The sequence below is a fragment of the Pipistrellus kuhlii genome, unplaced genomic scaffold (genome assembly GCF_014108245.1).
Source record: "Pipistrellus kuhlii isolate mPipKuh1 unplaced genomic scaffold, mPipKuh1.p scaffold_m20_p_23, whole genome shotgun sequence".
In the NCBI taxonomy this organism is placed as follows: Eukaryota; Metazoa; Chordata; class Mammalia; order Chiroptera; family Vespertilionidae; genus Pipistrellus; species Pipistrellus kuhlii.
The window spans coordinates 10,365,964-10,386,738 of record NW_023425522.1 but is presented as its reverse complement, the minus strand read 5'-3'; the positions used below and the strand labels follow the sequence as shown (position 1 = coordinate 10,386,738).

At 42.5% G+C, this 20,775-nt stretch overlaps 1 long non-coding RNA gene across 1 annotated transcript; it reads right to left on the bottom strand.

The window, feature by feature from the left end:
* Nucleotides 1-8,752: 8,752 nt before the first annotated feature.
* Nucleotides 8,753-17,963, bottom strand: LOC123652950. The gene is made up of 2 exons (XR_006742540.1): nt 16,364-17,963; nt 8,753-9,927 (listed from the first exon to the last, which is right to left on the bottom strand). It is a non-coding gene; the product is annotated as an uncharacterized LOC123652950 (long non-coding RNA).
* Nucleotides 17,964-20,775: the final 2,812 nt, after the last annotated feature.

Here is a 20,775-nt window from a genome sequence, read left to right as displayed (position 1 = left end):
CCCGCAACCAATGTACATGCCCCCGACCAGAATCGAACCCGGGACCCTTCAGTCCGCAGACCGGCGCTCTACCACTAAGCCAAACCAGTTTCGGCAAAAAAAATCGGGACTCTTTTAAAATGTCACGGGATGCGAGACAAATTGTTAAGAATCGGGTCGTCTGGTCACCTTAGTCTAAGGGATCTTCAAGCTTGGCATTGATGGTGCAGAGCCTCCCAAGTTCCCATCCCAGCACCACCTCCAGGAGCACAAGGTCTTGTCTCTGCCAGCCCCACCTGCCTCCAGTGGGAGCGTCTGCGTCTGGGGTGGTAGCTGCGATGCGGGTGAGCACTCTTGCATGCAAGTCACTGCGTCAGCCTTGCGAGTTCTTCAAGGGTGGGCAGCGCTTTCTGTTCTTGTGAGCCCTCCCCACCTACACACACCTCAAACCCAGTGTCTCTCTGACGTTACCAGCCTGACCACAGAGAGTCAAGTTCTCACCCGGATGTTGTCCTGTGCTTCCCAGTTGCACCAGAAGAACCAGCAAAGGACAGATGCTACACCACTGGCCTAAAATAAGGTGCCATGTTGCCATATGTATAGTGGGCTGCAGCAATGGTAGGCTTCCCGGGAAAAATCGTGGGAAACGGGAAAGAAAGGGGCGAATAAATGGCAGGTTCAAGATGAGAGTTCCGGCTTAAGGCCCTCCTCCGTGACTGTCATCACAGCTTCCAAGCCCCTTCCCTCCAGGTCTCTGTCCCTGTGTGTCTGGGGGGCAGCACCTGCAGTGTGAGGTGCTGCAGCTAAGGAGGTGCCAGAGCGTGTCCTGCTAAGTGAGTGCCCTGGTGTGGTCCCTGAGCCTTAAGTCAGTAGATCCCTGAACCCCAGCAGTTCTTTCGAGTTGATCCACTAGAGCAGTGTTTTTCAACCTTTTTTGGGCAAAGGCACACTTGTTTCATGAAAAAAATCACGAGGCACACCACCATTAGAAAATGTTAAAAAATTTAACTCTGTGCCTATATTGACTATATATAAAGTAATTCTCTTGAATAGGAATCAAATAAACACAAAGAAAGTATTTTATAATTACTTTATTATGAAATATTAAGTAAACAAAATAGTGAAAAATTATAAAATTCTTGTCTTGTCTGCACCTACGGCACACCAGGCAACATCGTGTGCCGCGGAACAGCAGTTGAAAAACACTGCACTAGAGCTCTAGGACTCGACACTTTCTAACCAGACTCACAAGACGCTGATTTCTAAGCAATCCCCGGGAAACGCAGCGAATGAGCAGACTTGCAGGGAGCGCAGGCGGCCTGCGAAAAGCCTGGGGAGTGACTGTTGGGTGAGCTCCTCTTGGGGAGATGTAAAGCGTGTTCCTGCGCATCCAGCTCCCTCCCTCAGCCAGCGCTGACCAGCGGGAACACATCTTCCTCCCAGGTTAACCTCTTCCCAGACTCCAGGGAGCTGCCTGTCAGTACCTCCTGATTTTAGGCCAGTGGTTCTCTCACTATGGCCTTCTAGAACCAAAGAGAGGACTCTTCTCAAATTAGAGAAAGTAAGTTAGCAGACGGAGGTGTTTTACATGTATGCTCTCCTCTCATACATGTCCGGTAAGCCATCCACAGCCAGCTCAGTCCCTGCCCTCGTCTTGCTCCAGACACTCATGAATGACCTCACGGATGCCCATGAGCTCAGTACCCACTCTGTTCTGACAAGTTCCAAATCACAGACTTTAGCTGAGCTCTCTCTCCTCAATTCCAGACTGAGTGGCTGCCAGGATATCTCCATATGATTCTCCCCTGTCCCCTCAAGTTCAACATACTGTATATGAGAAAGAACGAATTACCTACCTCGACTCCAAGGCTCCTGTGTTCTGCCAGCTTCTTCACCCAGCTGAAACCGGTTTGGCTCAGTGGATAGAGGGTTGGCCTGCGGACTGAAAGATCTATCCTCTGTCCTCTGTCCTCTCTGGGGCCCGAGCTCCCTTCCTCGGCATTTCTCTCGCACTTATCACAATGCACGGTGGCCCACCTTGTGGTTACACATCTCTCCTTCCCATTGGCTGTTGGGCTCCTGAGGATTAGGATTATGTCTTAGGGTGGCTGAATGCTCGTTCAGGTTTGCCCAGGACAGTTTTGGCTTTTGTTTGATATCTCGGTGTAATATTAAGAGCACCCCCTTTTACTCTCAAAAGTGTCCTGGTTTGGATATGATCAATGACCCGTTCGCTGTACTGCTTCATGATCAGGTCAGTGTCTACACAGAGTGAGAGTTTAAAAAAATATATTTTTTTAGCCCTGGCTGGTTTGGCTCAATGGATAGAGCGTTGGCCTGCGGACCGAAGGGTCCCGGATTTGATTCTGGTCAAGGGCACGGGACCTTGGTTGCAAGCTTGTGTCTCTGATCCCCGGCCCTGGTTGATCCCTGGCTCTGGTCAGGGGGCCTGTGTGGGAGGCAACCAATCTATGTGACACATCAATGTTTCTTTCTGTCTGTCCCTCCCCCTCCCTTCCACTCTCTCTAAAAATCAATGGGAAAGTATCTTTGGGTGAGAATAGGCCAAAAAAACAAAACAAAGCAAAAACATACATATGGCATGTTTTTTGTTGTTGTTTTTTCAAATAAATGATCCTCCTTGGGTCTCATTTTCTTCTGAATTAGATGTTTCTAAATTCCTTATTGCTTGCACTGATTCAAAGAAAGCCAGTACTCTAAAAGGCGAAGGCCAGCAATTTTGGCTTACCTTCCCATTGAAAGCACCTCCATATGGAATCCCATGCTTAAGCGTATTGAAGCCTGACTAACAACTCTAGTTATTGGCACACATACCTTCTCTGCTGAAGATTCTGCTCCCTCAGCCCCACCAGGGGCTGGACCATCTCCCAACAACAGATACAAAATAAGTTCCGTTTGCTCTTGTGATGCGTGTTGCATCAATAGTATTATTACTGCTCAGATAGGGCCCCTGATTCATGGTGTGCTTCCCTTTCCAACTTGTCCCACCCATTTCCCTGAGTGCCCCCAGTATGCTCCGCCACCAAGGCCAAAAGGCATGAAAATTCGCCCAGATTTACCCTTGGCTGCCGAAAGCCCTCCACCGTAAATAACAGGTAATTGTTATTCATGTGACTGTGGTCACATTCCATTTTACTAACAGATGCAAAGGCTTTGGAAGAAACAGCCAATTAATACTGTTGCATCTTGACCCTTCATCTGTAAAACTCTGCTTTTTGTATTTACCACATCTTATGGCCAACATTTAGTGCAGTTAGGTCAGCTACAAACAATAAAAAACAACCCCAAATAAACTTGGCCACTTATAAATTGACCTATAAATTAATAGCCTCTGAATTTTTTTTTTTTGAACATTAAATGTCTTAGCATCTTTAAAAAAAATTTATTGAATTCAGAGAGGAAGAGAGAGATAGAAACATCAATGATGAGAGGGAATTATTGATTGGCTGCCTCCTGCACGTTGGACTGAGCCCACAACCCACGCATGTGCCCCCGACGGGAGTCGAACCTGGGACCCTTCAGTCCGTAGGTGGACACACTATACACTGACCCAACCTCTCTTAGCATCTTTTTACTAATTGGGTGTCAGTGGAACGTGGCTTAAGTTTTAACAAAAATTGCAGAGGTAGTATTTAAGAACAATGAAGTTCCCCTGAGGGTAAAAATGTTTATTTGCATAACTTGTGTACCTCTGCCTCCCATGAGACACCAAACAAAAATAAATGTTCCGATACACTCAATGTTGTACTCTACCACCCTATTTTCAGTGACCAGAAAAAACTCCCTCTGAATGCATGAAAAATAAATATCACCTGCATGTCTTACCATTGTTTAGAAAAGATACTGAATCAATATCTCATAGACCCAATCTGTTGTATCAATGGACTAGCCTAATAATAATTCCGCAATTCTTTACTTTATTTTTTAATTTTTTAAACACATTCTATTGATTTTCTACAGAGAGGAGGGGAGAGGGACAGAGAGCCAGAAACATCAATGAGAGAGAAACATCCATCAGCTGCCTCCTGCACAACCCCCTACCGGGGATGTGCTCACAACCAAGGCACATATGCCCTTGACCTGAATCGAACGTGGGACTCCTCCTCCCCTAGTCCGCAGGCCAACGCTCCATCCACTGAGCCAAACTGGCCTCGGCTCCGCAATTCTTTATAAATTGAGATTTGCCTGAGAAAAACAACCGTATACAGATTTTTTTTAAAAAAAGTTTTGTGTTAGCCACTTGGGAGTGCAGTTTTGCGGCACCTAGTAAAATTGACAATATGGACACTTTGTGTTCCAGCAGCCGGACCACGGGAGACGTGCCCTTTTGAACTTGGTACCAGGTCTCCATTGCCCTCTTAAAAAAGTCTCAGGACACCAAGGAGATTTTGCCTATGCAGAAGATCTCTCTCTCTCTCTCTCTCTCTCTCTCTCTCTCTCTCTCTCTCTCTCTCTCTTAAATATATTTTATTGATTTTTTTACAGAGAAGAAGGGAGAGAGATAGAGAGTTAGAAACATCGATGAGAGTCATCGATCAGCGGCCTCTTGCACACTCCCTACTGGGGACGTGCCCGCAACCAACGTAAATGCCCTTGACCGGAATTGAACCTGGGACCTTTCAGTCCGCAGGTCGATGCTCTATCCACTGAGCCAAACCAGTTTCGGCTAGAAGATATCTCTTGATATTTAGCTTATTGGAAATTAAAACCGAGGGGAAAAATATTTATTAATTTAAAATAAAATAAAATAAAATAAAATAAAATAAATCATGTTACTATGAATAACATTCATTAAAATAATAATGTTTTTCCAAGCAAAAACATTAGTAAGGAGCGTGCATGGCATGGTCTTAGATTTTTGCGAATCTCTTTAAATAAACAACCTAACCAAAGGCACCCAGATTCTCACATCTGCTTCTGTAGTAAATCTGTTGCGATGTAAATTCCATGTTGCCTCTGGAAAGCCCCGCTGTACATTCAGGAGAGAGGAAGCGTGAAGCAGGGCAAATTACATCAGGATTATTATGAAACTAGCTTTGATCTCATGACCCAGACCACACTTTGAGAACCAGGGGCCTAGAGAAACTCAAGCACATGCACAGCGATGCTCTGTAGTATTGTTGTTATGATGAGAAAGTGGAACCAACGCCCATTTTATAGTCCATCCACAGGGGACTACAAGATCCATGCATGCCCGACCGGCGTGGCTCAGTGGTTGAGTGTCGACTTATGAACCAGGAGGTCCTGGGTTCAATTCCCAGTCAGGGCACATGTCCAGGTTGCAGTTTCAATCCCCAGTGTGGGGTGTGCAGGAGGCAATCATCAAGGATTCTCTCTCATCATTGATGTTTCTTTCTCTCTGTCCCTTCCTCTCTGAAATCAATAAAAATATTTTTAAAAGATTCATGCAAGCTGCACTAGTGTTGCCTTGCACAGTATATATTTCCAGTTCTTAGCACATGTCAGTATGTGGTGGGTACTCCATAAATATTTGTGGAAGGAGGAAAGTGAAAGAGGCAGCAGGGGGGAAAAATAAACATATTGTTCTGCAACTTGTTTTAAGAATTAACTCTTTTTGTGGACATCTTTTCACAGATGTAAACATTAGCTCCCATGGTAGAAATTGCCAAAAGCCATAAGATTCTTGTATAACTAATACCAGTAAGCTTGTTTTTCTACTGTCTAAAAAGTAAAGGTGTATTTCAGATTTTTTATCTGTCAATCACCAAAGGCTGCAAAACACTGCCATCTACTGGTGCGTTAAGATGACCACACATTATGGGCAGAGTGACCCTTGTAAACCAATTTTGCCCTATTTTGTTTGGGGGTATTCTGTAATTCAGACCAAAAATAAATCAATTATTTAAATGTCTTTCTAAAAATATTACAACCCATGTAGATATCTCTGGTAACCCTATAATTTTCTTGTACACTGAAGGATTTTCTTAAGATGATTTAGGTAAAATTTAACATTTCTCAGATCATACAGTAAAACCAATGGTTAAAACAAATTACTAGATTATTTTGTTCATGTAAATATCTTTCTCTCCTCTTTTTTAAAAAAATATTTTTATTAATTTCAGAAAGGAAGGGAAAGGGAAACAGAGATAGAAACATCAGTGCTGAGAGAGTATCATTGATCACTGCCTCCTGCATGCCCCACACTATGGATCAAGCCCACATCCAGGCATGTGCCCCTGACCAGGAATCAAACCATGACTTCCTGCTTCATAGGTCGATGCTCAACCACCGAGCCATGCCAGCAGGGTCTCTCCTCTTTTCTTGACTTTGCATGGTCTCTCATTTACATGGTGAGAGGTTTTTAAAAGTGCAAGCAGAAAAAAAAAATACACACACACACAGCAAAGTATAGTAACTGCTCAGTAACTGTTGTTAATAAGAAAAACACATAGCCGGGGAGAAACCAAGATGGCGGCATAGGTAAACACCTAACTGCAGCCTCACACAACAATTTCAAAAAATACAACTAAAATATAAAGTGGACATCATCCAGAACTACAGGAAAGTTGATTGACTGGAAATTCTACAACTAGAAAGAAAGAGAAAAACAGAAGGAAAATCATAGGAGCTGTAAAAGCCTAAGGTGTGGAGATACGGTGCAAACGTGGGGAGAGGACGGAGCCAGAGAGGAGGGGTGACCGAGTGCCTAGTTGGCGTTCCCTAGCGGGAAGGAGATAAAAGCTCTGGACTGTGCTGAGCCCCAGTTCCGACTGCACTGAACCCCAGTTCTGGGCAAGATCCTGGGAACCCAGGCTCATACAGAGGGATTCTAAGCTGTAAGGCGGAAACTCAAGGGAGCAGTGAAAAGCAGAGCCTCTGAGTTACACACATTATGCTCAGAGGACAGACTGTTGACTGTGCCACTAGATTGCCATAGCAGGAAGGAGACAAAAGCTCCAAACTGCACTGAACCCCACTTCCAACTGCACTGAACCCCAGTTCCGGGCTCATTGGGGGAGAGACTAGACTGTCTGGTAGTGGGCAAAACTCGAGGGCACCTTTCTCTCAGAGGTGCTTGAAGCGAGTACCAAAACACCGAGTACCAAAGGACACTGAGGAACACTGAGACTCAGGAATCTCATAGGGCAGGGCTGATAGGAAGCCAAGGCTGTAGGCTCCACCCTGAAACTCCGCCCCATCCAAGCTGAGCACAGAGGCTTTTGTGTATAGACACAGCTGATCCTCACAGCCAATTGACCTGGAGGTCAGTTCCTCCCAGTGATACCAACAATTAAGACTTAACTACAAAAAGCTGTGCATACAGTCCACAAAGGGGTGCACCAAAAGTGTCTACCTCAGATAACTAGGAGGCTGACCCACTGAACCATATAGGACACCTTAACACACAAAGCCACCCTACCAACTCAGGGAAGCAGCGAAAATGCTGAGACAAGGAAACAGATCACAAATGAAAGAAATGGAGGACAAAAAGTGACTGGAGTTAGAGTTCAAAACCACACTTATAAGGTTTTTTGAGAATTTCCTAGAAAAGGCCGATAAAATAAATGAGACCTATGAGGATATGAAAAGGGATCAACTAGAAATAAAGAATACATTGTCTGAAATAAAAAATATTTTATAGAGTCCTAAAAACAGAATGGAAGATCGCAAGACTCAAGTCAAAGATTTGGAACACAAAGAGCCAGAGGACACTCCTCCGCAGAAGCAAGAAGACAAGAGAAACCAGAAAGTTGAAGATAATCTAAGAAACCTCTGGGACAACTTCAAGCGAACCAACATCAGAATTATGGGGGTCCCAGAAGATGAGGGAGAGCAAGAAACCGAAAACATATTGAAAGAAATAGTGACAGAAAACTTCCCCCACCTTGTGAAAGAATTAGACTTACAAGTCCAGGAAGCGCACAGAACCCCAAACAAAAGGAACCAAAAGAGGACCACACCAAGACAAATCATAATTAAAATCCCAAAAGCAAAAGACAAAGAGAGAATATTAAAAGCAGCAAGAGCAAAGTAGGTAGTTACCTATAAAGGAGCACCTATACGATTGTCAGCTGATTTCTCAACAGAAACCATGCAGGCCAGACAGGAATGGCAAGAAATATTCAAGGTGATGAATAGCAAGAACCTACAGCCAAAGATAATCTATCCAGCAAAGCTATCAATCAGAATCGAAGGCCAGATAAAGAGCTTCACTAATAAAAAAAAGCTAAAGGAGTTTATCATGGCTAAACCAGAATTATATAAATTGCTGAAGGTGGTTCTTTAGGAAGAGGAAGAAAATAAAGATAAAGATTATGAACAACAAATATGTAACTATCAATAAGTGAATCTAAAAACCAAGGGAATTAAAAAACCTGATGAATAATATTAACTGTTGAATATAATAGAATCAGAGGTATGGAAGGTGAGTGGACTGATGATTCTCGGGGAAAAGAGGAGTGGGGGGTGCGGGAAGAGACTGAACATAAACTGTGCACCTATGGATGAGGACAATGGGAGGTGGAGAAAGGGCAGAGGGTGGGTGGGAACTTGGTGGAGGGGAGAAATGAGGAACTTTTGTAATAATATGGACAATAAAGATTTATTTTTAGAAAAAAGAAAAACGAAAAACACATAGTCTTTTTTTTTTTCCAATGCCTTTGTGTTGTTGTTCAATGATGTATCCTCAATGCCTAATACATATGAGGAGTCCAATAAATTTTGTGAAAGGAAGGAGGGGAGAGAAGGAGAGAAGATAAAAGGGAAAAAGGAAGGCTGACTATGTTTTAAAAAAGATACAAGATTATGATCTTACAGTGCCTTTTATCTCTGTGATTCAGGGACATTAATAACTATTACGAAAGGGGCCATGGATTATTGAGAAGCTTTCAAGGGCAACCTAAAACCATCACTCTGACAGTGAAGGGAATCAAGTTTCCTCACTGTCTATTGCAACCAAGCACACCTGCCCTAAACATGGCTCAATTTTCAAATACTCATTAGCTACATCTCCACATTTATGAGCCTGGATAGGGAAAATTCATCAAAACATGAAAATATTCACCCATCAACTTCCAATTAGTCCCCTTGCAAAAATCCCTCCGCACTTAATATTCATGTTGGTCCCCTCCGGCGATGTAAACGTTGTATGATAAAAATAAAAATACTGTGCAAGGAAAATTTATTTCAAAGTAAAACTGCAAATCTTGCAACAAAGGAAGAAGGGTTTCCACACAGTTCATAAAAGCGGTGGGGGAAATTGCTTGAATCACAAGCAAAGCCACTGACGATTGAGAACATGGCAGAGGAAATACATAATAATGACAGATGCTTCACGTTCTTGTTTATCCGTTGCTACATAACCCATTTACTGGCTTAACACAACAATCATTTCATTCTCTCTCGCAGTTTCTAGGGTCTAGCTCCCTCTCCTCACTTTCCCAGCCCCATTTAACCCCTAACACCTCCTTTTGCCCTTGGGATATGGCCAAAAAGTCTACCGATGGTTTTCCAAATATTCTGTGGTCTGATCTTTCCAAGCTCATCTCATGCCACCCTGCACCCCTCTTGTTGACCACCTACATTGGTCTTCAGTTTCTTAGGCGACCTGTCAGCTGGCGCAGGACCTGGCACATGTAGCTCCTGCTGCCAGTAACTCTCTTCCCCTACAGCCCCTCGGAGTAGACATCTGCTACTTTGCCTGTCCAAAGAGCTGTCTCGTTTTTCTGGTAAAAATAATACCTAACAAACAAAAATGTCTTTTCTTGCCATCGGCTTATGGGCCCTTGTAGTAAAGGCTCCCTTCCCACATTCCAACATGTAAATCCAGCTGGCCAATCAAAGCACCCCATTCCCCGGAAACAGGGATTGGCCCAGGGTTGGACACGTGATCCAAGAAGAAGCTACAGAGGCACTCCCTCGATAATCCTGGGCACTGGGACACATCTCTGTGTGGGGAAAAGAAATCTATGAAGTCAACACAGAGAAAGGCAAGACGAAGAGATGGAGAGAAAGGAGTCCTGATGACAGTGTTTAGATCCCGGAATTCTGGCTTTTCCTGAGGCCAGTCTGCCCCCTTGACTTCCCAGTTCTATGAGACAAGCTATGCGCAAGTTAGAGTTGGGTTTCTACTACTTCACCGTTCTTCATCTTAGGTCAAATCTTCTTTTACAAGCTCTTGGTGTGCTCTCCAGTCACCACAGTTACCGTTTCTGATTTCTTCATTGTTTAAATACCTCCCGCTCAAGTTCCATGAGAGGGCCTGAGGTTTTGCTCAACATTCATTGCATCACCAGTGCCTGGCACTCCACACCTATTTGTAGAACAAATGAATTACATAACAATTGCACACTTCTGACAGGGCAGTGTGTTAAGCCCACAAGAGTTCAGAAAGGAGAGTTCTTTTGTTCTTAAACACTCAACACACACACACACACACACACACACACACACACACACACACACACAAAAAAAAAAAAAAACCACAAAAAACAAAAAATCAAAATAAATCACTCTTGCCGAAACCGGTTTGGCTCAATGAATAGAGCGTCAGCTTGGGGACTGAAGGGTCCCAGGTTTGATTCCGGTCAAGGGCACGTACTTTGATTGCAGGCATATCCCCGGTGGGGGGTGTGCAAAAGGCAGCTGATCGATGACTCTCTCTCATCGATGTTTCTAACTCTGTATCTCTCTCCTTTCCTCTCTGTACAAAATCAATAAAATATATTTTTTAAATAAAATAAATAAATAAATCACTCTTTAAAAAAAATTTATTGAATGATTTGAGAGAGAGAGAGAAACATCAATTTGTTGTTGTTCCGCTCATTTATTCATTCATTATTGGTTGCTTCTGGTATGTGCCCTGACTGAGGATTACGAATCAGGGCCAAAATAAATCACTCTCGACATGACTCTATCTTTCTCAACAAAAATGTAGCTACTATCATTCCCTGGAACTCCATTTTCATTCTTCTTCTGGTTTAAGTGTATCTTGGTTCTAAAAACAAAATGAAAATTAAAACCAGAAACCTTTATTTTATTATTTTAAAGTGAAATAAGAAATAGAGAAAATGTGCATAGTTACATTTTTTCCCCGGGGGCGGGGGGGAGGGGGAGAGTGCAAATGGAGAGAGGTCTAGCCCTACCAGACCTTAAAACATACTTTATTTAGAAGCTCACAATAATTATAACAGTTTACTATCACAGAAGAGACTGAATGAGGGAAGTATAACTGATTAGCTCAATGTAGGGCCATTCTCACCCTGGCCAATCAACAGTCAATAAACAAGGGAGCAAACTCTGTAAGAGTGAGGATGGAGAATTTCTCAGGAGATGAAACTACTGTGTGTCCCAACAAGAGATGTCTAAGCTTGGGCTCTTCCAAAAGCCAAGAATTAAGGTGTGGGGTGTGTGTGTGTGTGTGTGTGTGTGTGTGTGTGTGTGTTGTAGGGTAAAGGGGAGATAAGTGGTGACAGAAGGAGACTTGACTTTGATGGTGAACACACAATACAATATACAGATGAGGTATAATAGAATCGTACACCTGAAACCTATATAATTTTATTAACCATTGTCATCCCAATAAATTCAATAAATAACACAAAGTAGATGAGTGAACAGAAACATACTCAAAATACATAACCAAACACATGTAAATTTAGTTAATGATAAAAACAGCATTTAAAACCAGTGTCAGAAAGGAGGATGACCCATTAAATGGAACTCAGAGAGGTTAAAAACTTGCCCAAAGTCACACAGCTCCTAAGTCGGTCAGCTTTCTGACTTCAGAAGATTGTTTATCTCGCCGAAACCGGTTTGGCTCAGTGATAGAGCGTCAGCCTGCGGACTGAAAGGTGCCAGGTTCGATTCCAGTCAAGGGCATGTACCTTGGTTGCGAACACATCCCCAGTAGGGGGTGTGCAAGAGGCAGCTGATCGATGATTCTCTCTCATCAATATTTCTAACTCTCTATCCCTCTCTCTTCCTCTCTGTAAAAAATCAATTGAAAAAAGAAGATTGTTTATCTCTATTTGAGACCACAATGGGGCGGGGGGGCGGGGGGGCGGGGGGGGCGGGGGGGAGGGCGCTATTTAAAAGGTAGAAGTAAAAGTGTATTTGATGTATTTGATGGTGTGGTCCACCTAGACCCTCGGTGGCCAGTCTAGGATCTCCGGAGGACTCCACACCTCTGTGCTACCTTGTGCACTAGCGCCGGCAGGTGCAGCAGGCTGCGCGGTGCAGAACCTGGAGGACAGGACTCCAGAGAGACCCAGCGTGGGCGCAGCCGGCCCAGTCTGCGCGGAGGAGGCACCGGAGCCCGCGGGAGGCGCCTAGGGGGACGCGCGGGGTGGTGGGCACAGCGGGGTGGTGGGCATAGCGGGGTCGGAAGGGGGTAGGGGCCTGCCTCCGTGGGGAGCACGTCGGGTGTCGGCTCCACGCGGAGTGAGGAGCTGGAGCCGGGGGGAGGAGGCGTGGAGGGGGCCCCAGGGGAGCGGGAGGCTGGGGTGGCCTCGCTGGTTCACAGAGCTGGGGACCCCAGCGCTCCATTTCCCCCCCCTCCCCCCAGGAAAGCGGGATGTAGAGCAGATCTTCCGAGGCTGGAGGCAGGCCCCTCTTTTCTCCCAGTGGGGAGAGGCTGGGGCCTCCGGGTGTGGGTGCCTGGTGCGTGGGTGATGGTGAACACACAATACAATATACAGATGAGGTATGATAGAATCGTACACCTGAAACCTATATAATTTTATTAACCCTGCCGCGGCCCCTCCCCACTAGTCTGTTCCAGGTTCTTCCTGTGGGTATGGCAGACTGCGTCTCCCCCAGACCCAGAACCCACCCTCAGGCATAAACTCACCCTATTCCTTGCCCAGCGCTGTGGCAGTCATGTTTGTGGGTGTAACTTAATGTACGAGATCTGGTTCCTACACTCCCGCTGGGCAGATTACACTGAGCTAGGGTAATAAACTGTATGGTTCAGACATGGCTAATATTTGGTCTAAAATATTCGCACTGTTGGAGTTCAGAGGAGGGAGGGCTGTAGGCTGGTCTCTTCCTTGTAAAGGTCTGAGTGCGTATCTTTTTAGGAGTAGCTTCCGCAGTCGTTTCCTTTGGGAAGCCTTCCAGGATTGCCACCTCCCTGCCTCCATCCTCTCGTTTTTCATCTTTTTTAGCTTATTTAACTAGTGCCTACTTCATAAGCACTTATTACCTTGTTTCAGTTGTGTGTATGTGCGTGTGTGTGCACGCACGCGTGTGTGTGTGTGTGTGTGTGTGTGTGTGTGCGTGTGTTGGGGGTGGGAGGATGGGGGGGGCGGTTTATTCCAAGTCCCTCTCCAGGCAGGGACGAAGAAGTTGTTTGGCATCACCTAATACATCCACAAGAATATGAATTGAAAAGGATGAAATGGTTAGAAGGTACTGAGGTGAGCCTGCAACAGTGGGAAGTAATTGTGTAAGTCAGAGATTGAAAAATGATGGCCCCTTGGCCAGTAGATACATTTTCATAGCTCATTCTGTTTGTGTTTATTTAATTCGCGGCCAAAACTTTAAATCGGGCCATTTCTTTCTCATCCACTCGCACACACAAAAAATCTAGATTTTTCAGTATTTCTTGAAAAATCAGAGATATGGCCAAACAGGGCCCGCCTGCCTACAGGGTGCTGTTAGCAGGAGTTGAGTAGCAATTCACTCCTGTAGACTCTATGAAATGTCCAAATTCCCCACTGAATCCATTGTCTCCCTGGCACTGGAGCTAAGTGTCTGTTGTCATTTATCATCTAGTTTGCTTCACTCCTGATCAGGTGCCTGGCCTCTTGCAGCCATTTGAGTTCCTAATTCCAGGCGTAGATAGAGGAGAGTAGAAAGGGTGTCACAAGTAGGAGAGTCATGGGCAAACAGGTGGAATGGGGAGAAGCATAGTAAATGGGAAAATTAGGGAGGATTCTAGAGCATACGCTTGACTTTAGATGAGTTATATAGAGTAGAGCTATTGTTATGGGTTGAATTGTGTCCCTCCCCCAAAAAATTATATTTGAAGCCCTAATCCCCAGAACCTTAGAAAGTGATCTTATTTGGAAATAGGATTGTTATAAATGTAAATGGTAAGATGAGGTGAATTAGGGGAGTAGAATGGGCCCCTATTTCAGTGTGACTGGTGTCCTTTCAGGAAGATGGCCATGTGAAGGGACAGGCACAAAGAGAGAGCCCCATGAAGACTGGTGATGCATCTACAAGACCAGGAACACAAGGATTGCCAGCTGTTACCAGAAGCTAGGTGCGAGGCATGGGACAGGTATCCCTCAGAGCCCACAGAAGGAAGTCACCCTGCCAGCTTCTTCATGCAGACTTTTAGCCTCCAGAACTGTGAGAATAAGTTTCTGTTGTGTAAAGCCTCCCAATTTGTGGGACTTCGTTATGGCAGCCCCAGGATGTTAATACAGTGCCGTAAGTACAAAAGAGGCCGTTGTTTCCTTTAATAGGTGATAGAAAATTCATGGTAGACTTTTTATCATTGGTGTCAGGGGAAGCAGTGTTTTTAGAAAATTGTTTGTTCTGACAGTGTTACCAGTATATGATTTTTATCCTTCATTTTGTTTATGTGGTATATCAAGTTTATTGATTTGTAGATAGTGTAGCAATCTTGCATCTCCAGAGTAAATCCCACTTAATTATAGTGTATGATCTTTTAATGTATTGCTGGATCTGGTTTGCTAATACTTTTTTGAGAATGTTAGCATATATATCCATCAGGGATATTGACCTATAATTTTCTTTCTTTGTAGTATCTATCTGGTTTTGCAATTAGGATAAGGCTGGCCTTGTAAAGTAAGCTTGCATGTCTCACCTCCTCTTGAAATTTTTTGAATAATTTGAGAAGAATAGCTGTTAGTTCTTCTTTGAATGTTTGGTAAAATTCACCTATAAAGCCATCCAGTCCAGGACTATTGTTTGTAGGAAGTTTATTATTATTATTATTATTATTATTATTATCATTATCACTGCTTCCATTTCATTAGTTGTAATCTGTTCAGATTTTCTGATTCTTCCTGATTCAGTTATGGAAAATTATATGTTTCTAGGAATTTATCCATTTTTCAGATTGTTCAATTTGTTGACTTATGGTTGTGATATTTTCTTTACAGTTCCTTGCATTTCTATGGAGTCAGTTGTTATTTTTCCTTTTGCATTTCTGATTTTATTTATTCGGGTCCTTTCTCTTTTTTTCTTGATGAGTCTGGTTAAAGGTTTTTCAATCTTATCTTTTCAAAGAACCAGCTCTTGGTTTCATTGATTTTTAAAAAAAGACTTTATTTTGTTTATTTCTGCTCTGGTCCTTATTATTTCCTTTCTTCTATTTACTTTGGGATTTGTTTGTTGTTCTTTTCCTAGTTCCTTTGTGTGTAAAGTTAGATTGTTTATTTGAAATTTTTCTTGTTTCTTGAGGTAGGCCTGTAATGCTGTGATTTTCTTTCTTTTTAAATATATTTTTATTGATTTCAGAGAGAAAGGAAGAGGGAGAGATAGAAAGATCAGAGAGAAAACCTATGATGTAAGGAATGTGAAAAAACTTGTAATTAAGGCTCAAATCTGTTTATACATCAGAGATTTCATACAGGAAAGAAGCCATATGTATGTAATGAATGTGGGGACAGACTTTAATCAAAGTTCAAATTTTATTATACATCAAAGAATTCATACATGAAAGAAACCTTATATATATCATGAATGTGGGAAAGACTTCAGAGCTCTAAGCTGTTTAGACATAAGAGAATCCACAGTGGTGAGAATCCCTATGAATGTAAAAAGTGTGGGAAGGCCTTCAAGGGAACTTCAAACCTTATCCTACACGAGAGAATGCATAATGGAGGGAAGCCATATATATGTAAAGCATGTGAGAAGGTCATTAATCAAAGCTCTTACAATACATCACAGAATTGACACAGGAGAGAAACCTTATGAATGTTTTGAATGTGGACAAACCTTTAGTCAAAGTTCATACCTTGTCACACATCAGCAAATTCATGCTGGAGAGAACTCCTTCAAGTGTAATGAATGTGTAAAGGCCTTCCAGCAGCTTTCAGGCCTTCCTGAACACCAGAGACTACATAGTGGAGAGAAACACCATGAATGTTGTGAATGTGGGAAATCCTTCAGAGGGTACACAGCTTTCCTGAAACACCAGAGACTGCATACTGGAAAGAAAGAAACTTGAATGTGAAAAAGTCTGCATTTCTGGCTTGGACCTTATCAAACAACAGAAAATTCATAGGGAAGAAAAACCTTGAGTGTACTGAATGTGGAAAAACTTTCCAGGGAAATTCAAATCTAATTCAGCATTGGATAATTCATATTGAGAGAAAACCTAGAATGTAGTGAATGTGGGAAAGTCTTTATCCAGAGGTCTCACCTTGTTACACATCAGAAAATTCATACTGGAGAGAAACCCTATCAGTGCAAAGAATGAGGGAAAGTCTTCCAGCAGCGTTCACACCTTAATCAATATCTGAGAATCCAAACCCTATGAATGTAAGGCATGTGGAAAACCATTTATCTGGCACACAGCTTTTCTCAAACATCAAAAGTGTCATACTTGAGAGAAAATGAAAGAAAGTAAGAAAACATTCAGTAAGGATGAGTTGTTTAGAGAAGAGCAAAGAATTCACCAAGAAGAGAAAGCTTATCAGTGTGGTAGAACTTTCTAAGGCAGATCAAACCTCATCACTCGTCATTTAACTCATATGGGAGAGAAACCATATGAATGTAAAGAATGTGGGAAAACTTTCCATCAGGGCTCAGACCTTATGAGATATAGAATTCATAGTGGAGAAAAAACTTACATATGCAATGAATGTGGGAAATATGTTAGGGAAGCTCAGATCTTATTAAACACTATTGTGTTCTTACTGGAGAGAAATCCTATGAGTGCCTTGATTGTGGGAAGGCCTTCAGTCAGAATTCACACTTTATTTCGTCACCAGATAATTCACACTGGAGAGAAACTCTTTGAATGTCGCAGCTGTGGAAAGGCCTTCAATGGGCACACAGCTCTTAAACATCAGAAACTTCCCATTGGAAAGGAACCTGGAAATGAGAGAAAATCTCCAAGCAGGACTTATTCTAATAGGTAACAGAAACCTAATGATGTAGAAAAAGCCTGGTAGAGACCACATCTTATTGCTCTATAGAGGATTTTTATTAATGAAAACCATTTGAAGAAAGGAAAACATTAGAAGAATTCTATTAGATGAAAAACATGTGTGATCTGGTGGTAAGCTCTTGGACATAATAGCCTTTTTCTGCCTCAAAGTTGACTGGAGTATGGTCCCCAGGATGTAATTACTTGAGAATGTTTTAGGAAACTTCTATTGTCATTAAAAGCATTAGAAATTACTTTAGCGACAACCTATAAACTAAATTCTTCATGAAAGGAGCCATTTCAATCTTGACTACCTAGTCCAGTGACAAGTATAAATCTGCTTTAAGTACTTTAGAGTGATTGATTAAATCTTTGGGATGAATTCTCCCCCTTAGGAATATGTTATGCTCATGTTCCCCTTTTTCTTCTTTATAAAAAATATGCTAATGCAAATGTGAAAATGCTGATTATAATGAAATGCTACTTGGGAGGAAACAAGAAATAATATAAGTGAGTTGACAACAGGATAACTGAAGGTCAGGACATAAGAGCTAAGCAAGTAGTTTCCCCAAAAAAAGAGTAGTGACTAGTAGTATCAGGAAATGAAAGAGCAAGGGACAGGAGAGCAAGAAGTTTGGGGAACTGGGTAAGACTGAGTGCCAGAGCAGAGCATTTAGATTACATGAGTTGGTGGGAATTAGAAGCATCAGTTGTGAAAGGTCAGGAGATTACAGGGAGAGTGGTTTTGTCTTGAACTCTGCTTATCTGAAAATTGGGGAGTAAGCTGCCAACTAATTTGGTAATTAGGTCCTGCCTGTCTGTGCAATTAAACTCAGTCCTCAAATATTTCTGTACTCCAAATTATTGGCAGATTATATATGATTTTTTTAAAATATATTTTATTGATTTTGTACAGAGAGGAAGGGAGAGAGATAGAGAGCTAGAAACATCGATGAGAGAGTCATTGATCAGCTGCCTCTTGCACACCCCGCAACCAAGGTACATGCCCTTGACCGGAATCGAACCCGGGTCCCTTCAGTCCCCAAGCCGACTCTCTATCCACTGAGCCAAACCGGTCTCGGCTATATATGAATTTTTGAGTCAAATAAGAAAGCTACCAAAAGGGACAGTGTGCAGTGTTTCCCAAACTTCTCTCATGATGAGAATCACCTGGTGGAGTTGTTAAAATACAGATTTCTGAATCCCAACTAAGAAGTGCTAAATTAGAATTTTTGGGAACATATAGGTAAAGTTGTATACTTAACTAGTGCTCTAAGACAGAGCACTAAGTTAAGTATACAACTTTACCTATATGTTCCCAAAAATTCTAGCTTAGCACTTAGTTAAGCGTACAATTTTACTTATATGTTCCCCAAAATTCTAGTTTAGCACTTCTTAGTTGGGATTCAGAAATCTGTATTTTAACAACTGCACCAGGTGATTCTCATCATGAGAGAAGTTTGGGAAACACTGGTGTAAGGCAAGGATAATTTCAACCTCCTGTCTTTCCTCAGTGGGAGTAGCTTGGGAGACACATGAAAGGGGTCAGAGGTTCTCAGCTGGAATGATTTTGCCTCCAAGGGACATTTGGTAATGTCTAGAGACACTTTGGTTATCACAACTGGGAAGAAAATTCAGGCCGGGAAAATATAGACCGGGAATGTTGCTAATATAATATGTTAAAATGCACAGCCCTGCCTGCCCCTGGCAAACAAAGAATTATGGGGCCCAAGTGTCAAGAGCGCCATGCTTGAGGAGTCCTGCCCACGGACACTTAGAACACCAGTCACCTGGGGCCACTTAAGAAAGCATCTTCATGTGAAGTGGGCAGCGGCAGAGCACCCCCAGGGGAGCCCAGAGTCTGATAGAAACCTTTAATTTGATTAACTGCTTTAAGAGGCAGTCTGGTGTAGGGCAGGGAGCACAGACATGGGTTTGCATCCCAGGATAACATATTGGCTTCAATATTGGATTAATTATGTAACCTTTCTGATTTTAATTTTTCTTAATAATAAAATGGTAATAAGATAATCTACCTCATGGACTAATCGTGAAAACTGAAATTTAGACTCATACAAGGGCATCTGGAACTCTAGTCATTTTAAAACAAGATGAAGTATTCAAGCAAAATATAAAATGTATAAGATACAGTGCTATCTTGTGACTGATATGAAGAATATGACCTGTTCAAAGCACTGGAGGCTGTGACATCCCCAGGGGGACATCCTGGGGTCTTGATGTGGAGAAGCCCACCCACACCACCCCTGAAAGCTGGCTGTGGATTGTGGTACAGAAGCCTACCTACCTCCATCACCTGCCTCAAATATTAAAGCTCCCGACTAATCCCACATATTAGGTAAAGTAATAATCTTATACATGAGAATATCTTTAAATATATTTGGGAAGCAAAAGGAATTCAAACTAGCTATTATCAATGATACACTTGAATTAAAAATGAAAGATACTTAACATTTTTTAGTTATCCCAGATTCTAACTAATGAAAACCATTAGTTAACTGGGACATTTAGCATTCTCTTTCTCTCTATATTTCTTTTTTAAAAAGGAATTAGTACTTTATTCTAATAAACCCATGTCTGTGTCCTTTACCTGTATGTACAATGTTGTACAATAAGAAAGATGTTTACAAGGATAAGTAGGACATTGAAAGGGACTTGAAGGTAATTTAATGTAGTGGTTTCTAACTTTCTAAATATCAGGCCCTTTTTTTTTTTTTTTACTCACCTGTGCCATGTTTTAAAATCTTTTGCTTACCAAACTGCATTTATTAAAGAACTAGAGGTCCAGTGCATGAAATTCATGCATGGGGGGGGGGGGGGAGAAAGGGTTGTCCCTCAGCCCAACCTGCACCCTCTCCAATCTAGGACCCCTCGAGGGATGTCCGACTGCCCTCTCACAATCCAGGACTGCTGGCTCCCAACCGCTCGCCTGCCTGCCTGCCTGATTGCCCCTAACTGCTTCTGCTTGCCAGCCTGATCACTCCCTAACCATTCCCCTGACAGCCTGATCAATATCTAACTGCTGCCCTGCAGGGCCTATTGCCCCTAACTGCCCTCCCCTGCAACCCTAGTTGCCCCTGGTCCCTCCCAACTGTCCTCCCCTGCTGTCCTGGTTGCCCTCAACTACCCTCCTCTGCCAGCCCAGTCACCCCTAACTGCCCTCCCCTACAGTCCATCTGTGGTGGCCATCTTTGACCATGTGAGGGCAGTCATATTGTGTGATGGTCAATTTGCATATTACTCCTTTATTAGATAGGATAATGAGTTCTTTTTGTTATTCAAATCCATGTAGTATAATGACCAATCATGCTTCTGATTTGTGTAATGTAACCAGACCTAGGAATTAAAATTCCAATCCAAAGTACATTTCTTAACATTTTCATTAGTCTTTTTATCTCTTTTGTGGGCAAATATATAATTTGCTTTGGGCTTTTAAAGAGTAACTATTGCCTGAACACTTCAAATTGAAAACTAACCTTTTCATTTCATCCCTGATAGAGCTTGTACTATATTGAATGTATTGGACTTTTGAAAACAGAGGGAGATTTTTGTTTCAATATGGAAATGCTTTCAACTGTAAATGTTAAAATAAAATAAATGCAAGAAATAATTGAGTGCCTAATATGTGCCAAGGGTCATAATGTGATAGGGCTAGAGAAAGACAG